The following is an 11,964-nucleotide window of genomic DNA, read 5'->3' on the forward strand; positions in this document are numbered from 1 at the left end:
TAATTTAAACATACACTCCACTATCACAGTCTATTTATATTCACACTGGACCCAGCAATGTTTTATCCATGTGCATGGTTCTGTGCAAGAACAAAAAAAATTAATAAAAAGATGGTATTTTATCGAGTCAGCAGAAATGCGAGGGCTTTGCAGGTCGGATTCATAGCATGTAAGATTCTCACATGGTTTCATGGTCAATTGCACCAAATTTCAGTTGCATCAAATTGTCATTTTCTTTCATTTTCATGTGGTTTCTGCGAATTATTTTAATAATTTGGAATATTTCCGTGTGTATTAACAGTGCTGCTTGTTTAGAGGGTATAAATGTCATTTTATCCCTCCAGTATGTTTTTTCTTAATTTTTCTTTTAATCGTGTGAAGGGACTAAAGCTTATTCCTTTCTTACACCTTTTTGATCCACTTCACCAGCTAACATAGGGAAAGACCTACTTCTGTTGGTAAGTAATCAACGTGTTGAGTATAAAACGCATGCAATTGACTCCAATCTGAAGTAGGAACTTTATATATTTTTACTTTTTTTTAATTCGCCTTACTCACTGCTAACTACACATCTTAATGTAAAACACTTGAAGACACTTGAACAATGAAGAGAAATCAATATAGAACAAGACACTTTTAAGACTGTTTGGAACTGAGAACGAATCAATAAAGAATTCCGTTTTCCTTTCTTAATTAGCCTTAAAAATTATTTTGAAATGATTTTGTGAAACACATAATCATTTCAAGTGAAGAGATTGTTGCCAATTAACTTATAGCGGCCTAGAGAAGCAGACTTGGGATCGGAAGTTCCCAGGCTCGAATCCCACAGCTGACTGGTCACCATTGTGAGTCCCGGAGAAATACTCTTGACCCCCCACCAGCACCATGTCCTATAAATAGGATAGGTAAAGGCAGAATGAAATAAATTTCCCCGACATTAATAAAGTATGATGACTTTATTTAGTTTTGTCTCCACTTTTAAGATTTATCATTAACTGCTGACATGGCAGTTATAAAGACTATCTCGGCATACACAAATATTCATAGTGGTCAGTCCACGTTCTAGAGTTTTTTTGTTTTAGTTGTCGTTTATCATTGGTTCTTTATATCAGATTGTATTTGGTCAATTTGTCCTGATGTGACTGCTTCTGTGGCTGCACACTGCAAAGAAGTAACATGCATTGATGTGTTTTGGAATTGAAGTATTGTGTGTTTGATTTCCTCATTGTTCCCAGCGTGATCTATCAGCCAGCATGCACGCTCACCCAGTGTGTCACTTGATTAGGTCTGTTAATTCAGTTGAGGTTTTGTTTTGTTTGTTACATTTTGAGAAGGGTGCTATGAATTTGACCTTCTATTAGTCCACTTATTTAATTTGTAGCTTGCATGTCTTTTAACTCCCTTATTTCCTAATACCTCTAAACGCTCTTCCTATATACATTTCCCACAATAATTATTAGTAGTGGCTGTTACAGACGATTTTCATTTAATCTGTCCATTTTAGTATAAATCCTGAATTGAAATACATGATAGCCTATTTTTATCTGATGAAGTTGCTACTGAATGTCCTGAAATGGATTTTTTTTTTTTTTTTTTAAATAGCTTTATCTTTGAGTAAAACACTGAACTCTTTAAATTACTAGGAGTTAGCGGCAGTATTGGCTGGGAGGTGCAAACCAACATTACATAATTGGGATGTTGTAAAAGTGTCCATGTAGAGCAATACACTATAAACATTACCAACTACGAGTACATGGATATTTGTACGGCTGAACTATAAAACTACCAAGTCCCAGGAGAATATGGACTGGAAGTCATGACACTCTCGAAGCAAACATTGTTTTATTGTTCATCTACTTGCGCATGTGCAGAAAAAGTATTTATTACAGCCATGGAGCGCACACACAGTAGCACCATTTTCTAAAGGTTGCATTTTCTGTCGTCTAAACGGGGATGGAGTCGGTGTGTCTTTAACAAGTGGAGTTTTGCTCTATTATTGCAGAGACCGAAAGCATCAGTTAGCCCATTATTTTGGTCTGTCTCAATGAATTAGTCCAACATATTAAGCTGCACATACTTCTGCGAGGTAAATGCAATTTTCTGCATCCATACAACAACAACTTGGCATAACAACGGGTTCCTAAAGATATTTATGAACTAAAGACAACGAGAAGAAGCAGCAACAAAACAGTTGAGATAAACAACAAGCTGCAGACAGCAGTAAGACAGCTCCTATAAAAGGGAGCCAAAGTTTATCTAAGGCCAAAAAATACATCACAGGTACTTTTGAGGCACGCTAATGTCGGCGACAGTTGAATCTAACAGCGTAGAAAAGGAACACAAGAACGATAGACACTGTCCCTGTGTCATTTGGATGCCAAAATTAACAAGTATGGAAACGTCATTAAATGTAATGTCATCATTTATTTTATAGTAATAATTAGAGAAAAGTTTTAGTGATGCATAATTTATTGTCTTGTAATGTTTTGATATTTCAGAAAAACATTTTGTGTGGGTTAAGGAAATCAGTTTCATGTTCCTAATTGTTCTTATTGCAGAAATGAGTGCAAATTATTATGGTAATTTGTAATATTTAACCCTAAGTCCTTGGCGGGGGTGTTGGCATCTGTAATATTGTGTTAAATATCTCTAAAACCACACAATAAAATGTCATGGGGAAATATGTGACGTGAAGCTCGGGTTTTGCGAGGTCCATGTTGGGCGCAGGAGTATCCAGCTGTTAAATGCTGCATTTCTTTTGGGGGGGTGTGACATTATGTAGTAAATGAGTCATGACATTTCATTGTATTTGTGTAATAGAAATATTTCTCAGTTGATAACAGACCTCGACATTAGTATCAAACTCATCATTGTTGATTTTTCTCGATCCCTCAACCAGTCAAACACATGAAAGTGATTTTTTTATTAAATTTTTTTTTACCAGGTGCTACATTCACATTTTAAATTTCTATGTTCATTTTTCATTGCATTCAGGAAGACGCCATCGTCAATTTTGACATTAGACATTAAAAATGTGACTTTGTTCGTTTCTTTGTCTTTAAAGGAGTGATAATTCTCGTCACCAAAATAAAGAAATGTAACCCAGGGCCAGATAGCTATGAAATATTGTAATGAATTGGTGGGGTGTAGTTGTACACTGGGGGCGGGGCCTGAGTTCAAATTTGAATGGCACTATTACCAATAGTAATGTTAATATACTTGAAGGCGCCTCCAGTAAGATTTAAGAAGTGTATCAAAACTTGGTACTCTTCCTTTAATTTGTGTTACTATTACTACCTCATTTTCACTCACTACCCAAAATGATGTACTGCCACTAATCACTTATAACAACAAAATATTATTTATTACAAATTAAAAGGATCTGGCTGTGTGATGTGGCCCTCTGTCTCGAACAGTTTCAGAGTCGCACAATAAAAAGGAATCGACAGAAAAACGTGCAGATTTGTTTTTATAAGTTGTTTTTCCTCTCTCCTGAAAGTCAAGATTTGAGAGACCCATATTAAAAACAAACGATTCATGTGACATGACTTTAGTACACATGTACAGTATGTTAGCTCGATTTATCCATGCATTAACAAGAGACCAGACAAAGAATAACTTGGGTTTTTGATGGTTCAACTTAAAAGAGAAAGACGTCCGTTGTGGCGCAGGAATTGCACCGAACAATGAAAGGTGTTCATTTCTGGAAGAAACAGTGAACGCAACACAACTGAAGCAGGCATACATTTCAATAAGCTATTAAGAATAATATTTGTGTTGCTTTATGTCTGACATTAAACAGTTGTACCTTCAAAGCGATACTCCGTGCAAGCTAAACTCAGTATATTGGACAATGCCTCTGCAGTACTCTGTTATTACCGAGATGAGCCCTCCAACTTAGCTCATTTCCATCCAAATGCCAGCTTTGATTAATCACCTCAGTGAGAGCCCTTCACAATCCCATGTATCTGCCAAGACCCAAAACATCCACACGGCACACCAGCAGACTTTCAAACAGGGTCTTATTCAGAGGCAGATTCAGGATTGAGAATTTACAGTATGTGCTACGCGACACCACAAGGTTATTGAGAGGGTGTCACCTGAGTTCCATCAAATTAAATCGTTTCTGCAAAGATACCAAAGGATCTTGGAGCCGAGATTAAATTAGTAGTAGGATAATATTTCCTCAGATTGATTGATATTTCCGTCATCTGCCATGTTCCAATAAATGTTTATCATTATTCAATCAAATTACAAATTGAAAAGGAAAGTTATCTTCAGTTATTTTTTTTTCTCTGAATATGCGCATAAACACATAATGAAAGTCAATTGAGAGTCTTCTGGCAGTAAGACACAAATATGTGTGGGAAAAGTCAATAAAGTGGACTTTATTTAATATATTAGACAATTTATTATTGAAACAGAGCGAGTTGTAAAATAATTAATCTGTCAAGCTTGTCATTCAGAGGTAATTTACCTGATTTACATTTTATTACTGATGACTGATAAAGCAAAGGTTGTTGATTTAGGAAATTTGATCGAAATTCTGATTTTAAAAGTTATTAATAAACTTTAGAAAGTTTTGTCATAAAATAAAAAAAATCTAAACTCAGGAGTCGCCATATATGCTGATTGACATGTGGTGATGATTTTTCATCATTCTTTATTACCTTAATCTGCAATGGGATGAAAAATGTAATAAAGTTGAGGAGAAATATTTGCTTGGAGCAAAATGAAAGTACTTAATTACGTGGAAATTTGAGGTACTTTCGAGTCTTGTGATTGGGATTGACACCAAGTAATAAAATGGTGTTTGTATAAAATCTGAGTAAATTGTTGCAGTGGCCATGGAGTCAGGGTAATAACTGACTACTCGTGGTTGTTTGTTTCTACAAATATACATAGATAAGTATATAAGAGTTCCACATTGGAATAATGTATTTTTAAGTTTTAGTAGTTTCCCTACTATGCAGTTACACTTTATGGTATCGGTCACATAGTAGCAATTATTGAATTTTCCCCAGATTATGACTTAGTACTTTTATCATACTAAAGTAAGAAAAATAGCACTGTAGATCCTTGACAGTCACCAGTCCATCACAGGACATATTTCTATAGAGTACTAATTTAAAATCTTGGAATATGAACATTGACATGCTGTAGACTGTATCAATAATACTCTCACACATTCTCAGTCTTTTATGTGGGACGATGGAAGGAAAGTAGCCTTGTGTTGAATCCGGCATATTTACGGTAACCTCAGGAAGAGATGGCATGTACATTAATATGCACTGTCCCGTCCAAATAAACAAATAAATGAAAATCAATGAAATGTCAAAGATTCTAGACCTGTGAAACATTCAATTCTCACATGTTCTACAATTCCTACAAGGTTCACAACTGTCACACATTCTACATGTCTTACTCATGCTACAACCGTGATACATTCTAGATCTCATACACATTTAAAAGAAAATATGATATAATCCAGAACTGACACACATTCTACAAACTTCCACATATGCTCGAACTCCCACACCTTCCTGAATGACCGTACATTCTACAACTGTGATTGATACGTACTAGAGCTCTGACACATTTTTAAACTTAGATATTATCTAAACTCGGAGACTCAAACTCTCACACATTCTACAATTCTCACACAATCTACTACCCAAATTTTAATTTGCATTAACGTGCTGATGACCTCAACTTTCAATGTGACTGCAGCCAGCAAAAGCAGCAACACAGAATAACCAGCCGGCAGACTAAACGGTTGGTATACTTTCTTTCAAAAATAGTAATTGTAATCTAGCTTCGTCTAATTATTGTGCCTGTGTGTGGGCAAACACACTCGCACAAAATGAGACCAAAACATCTTGATTATACCCTTGACATGCAGGTTGACACCGTCTGACGCAGAAACCCTCCCCCAACCCCCCCCCCCCCCCCCCCCCTTTTTTTTTTTCAAACTCTGGTTTATAATAGTTAAGTATTTTTCTGGATGCAATGTGATTTCGCCTTTACATGATTACTTGAATCATGATGCATTTTATTGATCCAACATTTTTAAAAACATGGCATTATATAAATGCATCTGCATGGCACCTCACTCTTATATAAACTGCCCTGTCAATACATACTGTCAATGCATTAATATTTCTCTATTCATCACTTCCTGGAACACATCGTCTGCTCATATTGTTATTATAAATAAATACACAAAAATAAAAAATCAAAGGATGTTTTTGTGTGTGAGAAATGTGTTGTGGGTGCCCTTTGCTCAGTGTATGCTGAGATATTTTTGGGTAGTGCCATTTAATATGTGTTTTGCTGAAGCAAGTGCTGAAAAAGGTTGATTACAAACTAATTAATAACTATAGTGACTCCTGTCAGTCTACGTGATTTTCAAACCTGTATTTAAAACTTAAATTCCCCTTCAAAGTTAAAACCAAAAGTCAAGTGGCATTGATCTGTCATTTTACAAAAGGATAAATATGTGTGCTTGACTGAGGTGACCATGTAACACCAGGAGCTAATCACATGTTCAGTAAAAATATTTGACATATTTCGACCTCTAAGGATAATTAATGTCATACACTTGTTCACATAATAGGGGCGGGGTTTGCAGCGTCAAACCAATCACACACACGGAGAAACCCTGCGGAGCAGTCTAAGGCTTGAAGGAGCAGTTATTTTCTGAAAATATGAAGAATTAAAACACATCCACCAGACTTAAAGCAACACTATTGCTGGAACCAAAGCCAGAAAATTCCCAACCTGTTAATTTAACTTTGTGATATTATATTAATTCATCGGACAATATAAACGGACGGCACGGCACTGTAATCTCTCGATTTAACTTCATTACTGCAGCAACGCTTCAGGCAGGCTGAGGAAGCTCTGCCTGAAGCGTTCTTCTGCTCTTCCTTTAGTTTATATTTTCCACTGAGTTCTTTCTCCAGTGTGAGTGTGTTTTGTGTTTCAATGTTAATTCGTCACCATGATGGCATGAGTAACTGTGCGTTCCATAAATTCATGTTTCTGCAGTGATGTCAGATGTGACCATAATTATTAAGCTCATTCTTCCAGGTCAACCCTTGTGGAGCTACACAAACCTGGGAACAGATCAAGAACAAAAACCAAATAATCCTTGAAATTCTCAGTGACAAGGCTTTATTTTATTATGTCAGAAAGATCGCTATTAAAACTCTTTCTCTGCTCCACTCTTAATCCATGCACCAATCAGGATCATCTAAGAATGGACAGGTCATTTTCCAAGATATCTGATTGGTCAGGAGGCGGAGCTTTCATACTCAATGTGACCTTATCCAAAACATAACCTGCTCCATAGCAGGTTAGACATTCAGAATAAGTTGCGGTAAGAAATGAAAGAGTGTTCCAGTACGGAAAACTCATTGTTAACTCCTGAAGCTACCTCGATACCTGGAGGCCTTTCGGATCTCTGCGTTCCTTCATTGTTTGTTCACGTTCAGTTGCATCATTAACTCTAATATGTGTGAAGCTACATTTGTCAGAATCAGAGTTTAAAATGAAAAACAACACACAAAAGAAATTGTTCCAAGGTGTGATTATCCTTTCAGAAGTGAACAAAAATAACAGAGATAAATCAACTCCTCAATCATCCGCCATGTAATTATTATCAGCAGAAACTGCTACAATAACACTGACGAGCATAGACTTGCAGTTTGACTGCAAAACTTTGGTACTTTAATATTTGTTTGTGTCTACTTGTAACTTGTACTTGAAACATAAATCCGTCACAGTTTTCAGTCTGAGCCTTAAATCAAAGCTACAGAAAACATACACTAGACATAATCAGGAAGAAAGATGAATTTAAACTCTATTGAAAGGAAGCATTGTTTTGTTCTTTCATTAAATCATATTTTTCTTCTGAACTGTATCGGACATTGGTGCAGTTAAATTTCGTATTATTTTAAATCTGTTTTATTTCAGAGTCAGTCCCAACATACGTCAATCAATCGTTGCTTTACATCTTAGAAACAGAGCTGTTCTCGGAGCCCGTTCCACCACCACCACAGACCCACAAGCACGAGGCACCAAACAATAGTAATGGCAACTTAAAGCCAATTCATACTTTCCGTGTACAGGTTACGACGTAAATATATTCAGAACTTCTGGCGCCAAATATCAAAAACCTTTGGAAAGGAGGAGAATGCCTGCCACCGGAAGTGGAAATATCTTCAGGATCGTATGTCGCTTTATGGAATGCTTACCGATGTTAACGATGAAATGTCGTATGAATGGAACCGCGTGTGCATTTGCGGTCCGCATGCAAGTCGAAAGCGGTCTGCAGATGCACAATGCGGAGAGTATGGAAGAGCTTTTAGTCACCAACAATAAGCCACCCCCTACAGTACAGTTTGAAATGTGTACAAAATCCAGATGAGTTGAGATCTTGTAGGATAAATCTGGGTCTCTTTAAAAAATATACAGGTCTATAAAAAAGAACACAGATCATATTTAAAGAATTGAGGTCTGCCTATTAATAAGCATGTATGTTTTTGAGTCCTGGTCTATGTCTGCTTTAGTCTGGGTCTTGTAGCCTGTGTTTAGTATAGAGAGACCACATCTGTTCTAAAGATTTCAATGCTGGCTTGAGAAATGTATTTATTTTTTCCTTTCTTGCTTAGTTCTTTGGGATGAAATAACGGTGTTAAGGAAAGAAACCTGTAAAAGAAACGCACTCATTGGAGGAGAACAACAGTTTCATCTGGTTGGGATTAGGGGAAGGAAGATAAAGAAGAGAGCAGGACACAATAAAAGACAAGTGACAACAAACAAGAAATCACAGGTCCAGAGCCAAACATATGTACTTGTGTAAAAATAAAGAGAGACAGAGAGAGAATAGAGAGTCAACAACACTTACTACAGGCGAGAGACGCATGAGGTGAATGACTTACGGTGGTGACGTACAAAAATACATGAAGAGAGGCGAGAAACTCATTTCATTATATAAGATGTCCTAGCAGTCTTGATCTTATCGCAGCATGCCCAAGGGTGTGTTCACACTTGTCACTATTGGTCAATTTAACCCCAACCTCTGGTGCAACTGCTGCATTGTTCTGGTCCATCTGTGGAGGTTTCAATGCTCCAGTCCACTCTCTGGTTCCAGACTTGATCGAGTCTGTAAATGTAGAATTCGAAATGGTTGCAAATGTACTTTGGAATAGATCAAAAGAGTTGTGGCGTTGTGTTCACCTTGAGAGAACCAAACACATGGTCTAAAGGACTTTAAACCACTGTATCATAGCAAGTTATTGTAATTTATGGACATACCAGAAGAACTGCCCTGTTTATTTGTTTGTTCTTTTCAGTCCTGGCCACTGGTTTAGCGCCTTCCTATATCGTATAAACTAACCTAAATGAGTTGGTAAAAAAAATAATTAAATAAATCTCATCACAATGTTGTTTGCATCAAGCTGGGAGAAGACAGGATGCGTGTGTGTGAATGAAATGTAGGCAGGCTGAATTGCAATGGACAGTGCACAAAAGAAGGCGAAGAAAAAAGTGCAGGCAGGTTGAAGTGGGCGGAGACGAGTGTCGCTCCCCAAGTATGACGGATACGGTATGACAGCAATAGTGAACAGGAGGGTTTACAAGACAGCAGTGAGACCTGCTATGTGATGTATGGTATGGCACTGTCTAAAAGACAGGCTAAGATGGAGGGGGCAGAAACGAAGATGCTGAGATTTTCCATTGGAGTGAGTGAGCAGGATGGACAGGAATAAAACTGACCCGATGAGAGGGGCAGCTCAGGTCGAGCAGTTTGAAGATTAAGGTAAACAGGTCAGATTGAAATGGTTTGAACATGTACTGAGGAGAGATGGTGGATATATTGGACAAAGGGTTGTTAAAGATGGAGCTACAAGGCAGCAAGAGAAAAGGAAGACCCCGGAGAAGATTTAAAAAATACCTCCAACAAACCTGCACCCTGAGGACATATAGTTTAACTAACCTAATATCAGACTAACAAAGCTTGAATACATCATAAGCCTGACTCTGTGAATAGACAAACATTATAAATTCTGCTCTGTAGTCACATGAAGCCGTTGAATCCCAATTAAATAGTGTACAGAGACTTTTTGAGATAAATACATTTTGAGCTCAGCTACAAATCCTTCAAGCTTTATGCCTTAATAAGACTCTTTAACTGATGTGTTCTTGTTTTTGCAAAAACAAAATCCCAGTGTAGCCTTTCCCATCCTCCTTGGTCATCCGCTGCAGATGTTCAGTGGTTACAATAAAGATTAAAAATATAGTGTAATCATGGCTGTGTGGAATGAAGAGGGTCTTATATATTCACAGGTAATTGTAGAGCTAATCATTGTCGACTGTAACAGATGGTGTATTGCAAAGGAGTAGAAAATGATTACTAAACAATGTCCTGGCAAAGTTCCAAGATCTTTTTTTTTTTTTTTTTTTTGTTTAGTTTTTTTGTCGTAACTGAATAACTCAGCCTGCAACCAAGGATGCAGTGGATGAACATCCACAGGTTTTGTGGATGTTCATCCACTGCTTAGCAACAATAAAAACGAAATGATAAAGCCATTAAAATAGATGGAGTACACAAAAATGAAACACTAATGTAACTTTATGGTTAACATTGTAATGGTGAAAAGGAAAACACTCTGGGCATTAATGCTTAAGTGCCGAATGCTTCAGTCTACAGCACATGTGCGTACGCACACAAACACATACACCGGCGCACACCTATAAGCAGAAGGCGGCAGCAGAGAATTAATCGTCTGTCTTTTCCTGCATTAACACAAAGCATTTCTTCCTTTAGCTTTATCGCTTATGATGAAAGACCATTGAACATACAGTTCTTTTGAGTTAGTGGTTCATTTATTTCTCCACTCTGTGGGCACCTTATATATACTTCTGAATATATATGGAAATATTTCACAGATGTTCGATCGGAGATGTGTGTGGGTGTGTGTGTGTGTGTGTGTGTGTGTGTGTGTGTGTGTGTGTGTGTGTGTGTGTGTGTGTGTGTGTGTGTGTGTGTGTGTGTGTGTGTGTGTGTGTGTGTGTGTGTGTGTGTGTGTAGGCTGAGTATTACTGCAATTAATGGTTTAGTGAGTAGTGGTGACCATTCTCATGAATTATCAACTTAATGAAAGTGCAGCACAAACTTAGGTGTATTTTGTTAGTTAGGAGTATCTGTGCAAAGTGTCCATTGTTATATCCTGTCAGGGCCAACAGCACTTTCACTGACCATGTATGGAGATATAGTATAAATCTGACGACTGCTTAACAGCTTGAAGCGCATGTGTTAAAATCTTTAAAATTGGGTTTCTATAGTGACTATCCAGTCACTTTTCATAGTATTGACACATATAACGCAGTACTGTATCAGATCAAAGCTGTGACATAAGGTTTAACATAATTTTACAACTCATATTAAATTAGATTTCTTTCATCTAAGAAAGCAATCTCTATTTACCATTAACCACTTTGCTTTGCTTCAAATTGAAACTATGAAAAGAGGCAACTCAATCATGACTCTTTTATGAAACAAATGTCAGAATAACAAACTAAATACAAATAAGGGTGGTTATAATTCATGTTTATTCCAATAAGACAGATGGAATTAAAAATGTCTCTTCTATTTTGGTCACCAGTAACACTAGGATATAACACACAATAACTTAGTTCATTCTGGTCCAAAGAAAATAACATTAGCATTGCAAAGCAACACAATATATAACTAAATAAAATATATCAAGTTGTGGTAATTACGTCTCCTATTCGCTTGCAATTCTTTATATTTCATTAATCACATTTTTTCATATTTAAACTTTTGTCATTTTGAATTTGGAGACTATGAATGCATATATATATATATATATATATATATATATATTGATATATATATATATTGATAAATATATATTGTGTAAGTTGACCACACCATAT

This window comes from Lipophrys pholis, assembly GCF_963383615.2.
Source record: "Lipophrys pholis genome assembly, chromosome: 10".
NCBI classification, from domain to species: domain Eukaryota; kingdom Metazoa; phylum Chordata; class Actinopteri; order Blenniiformes; family Blenniidae; genus Lipophrys; species Lipophrys pholis.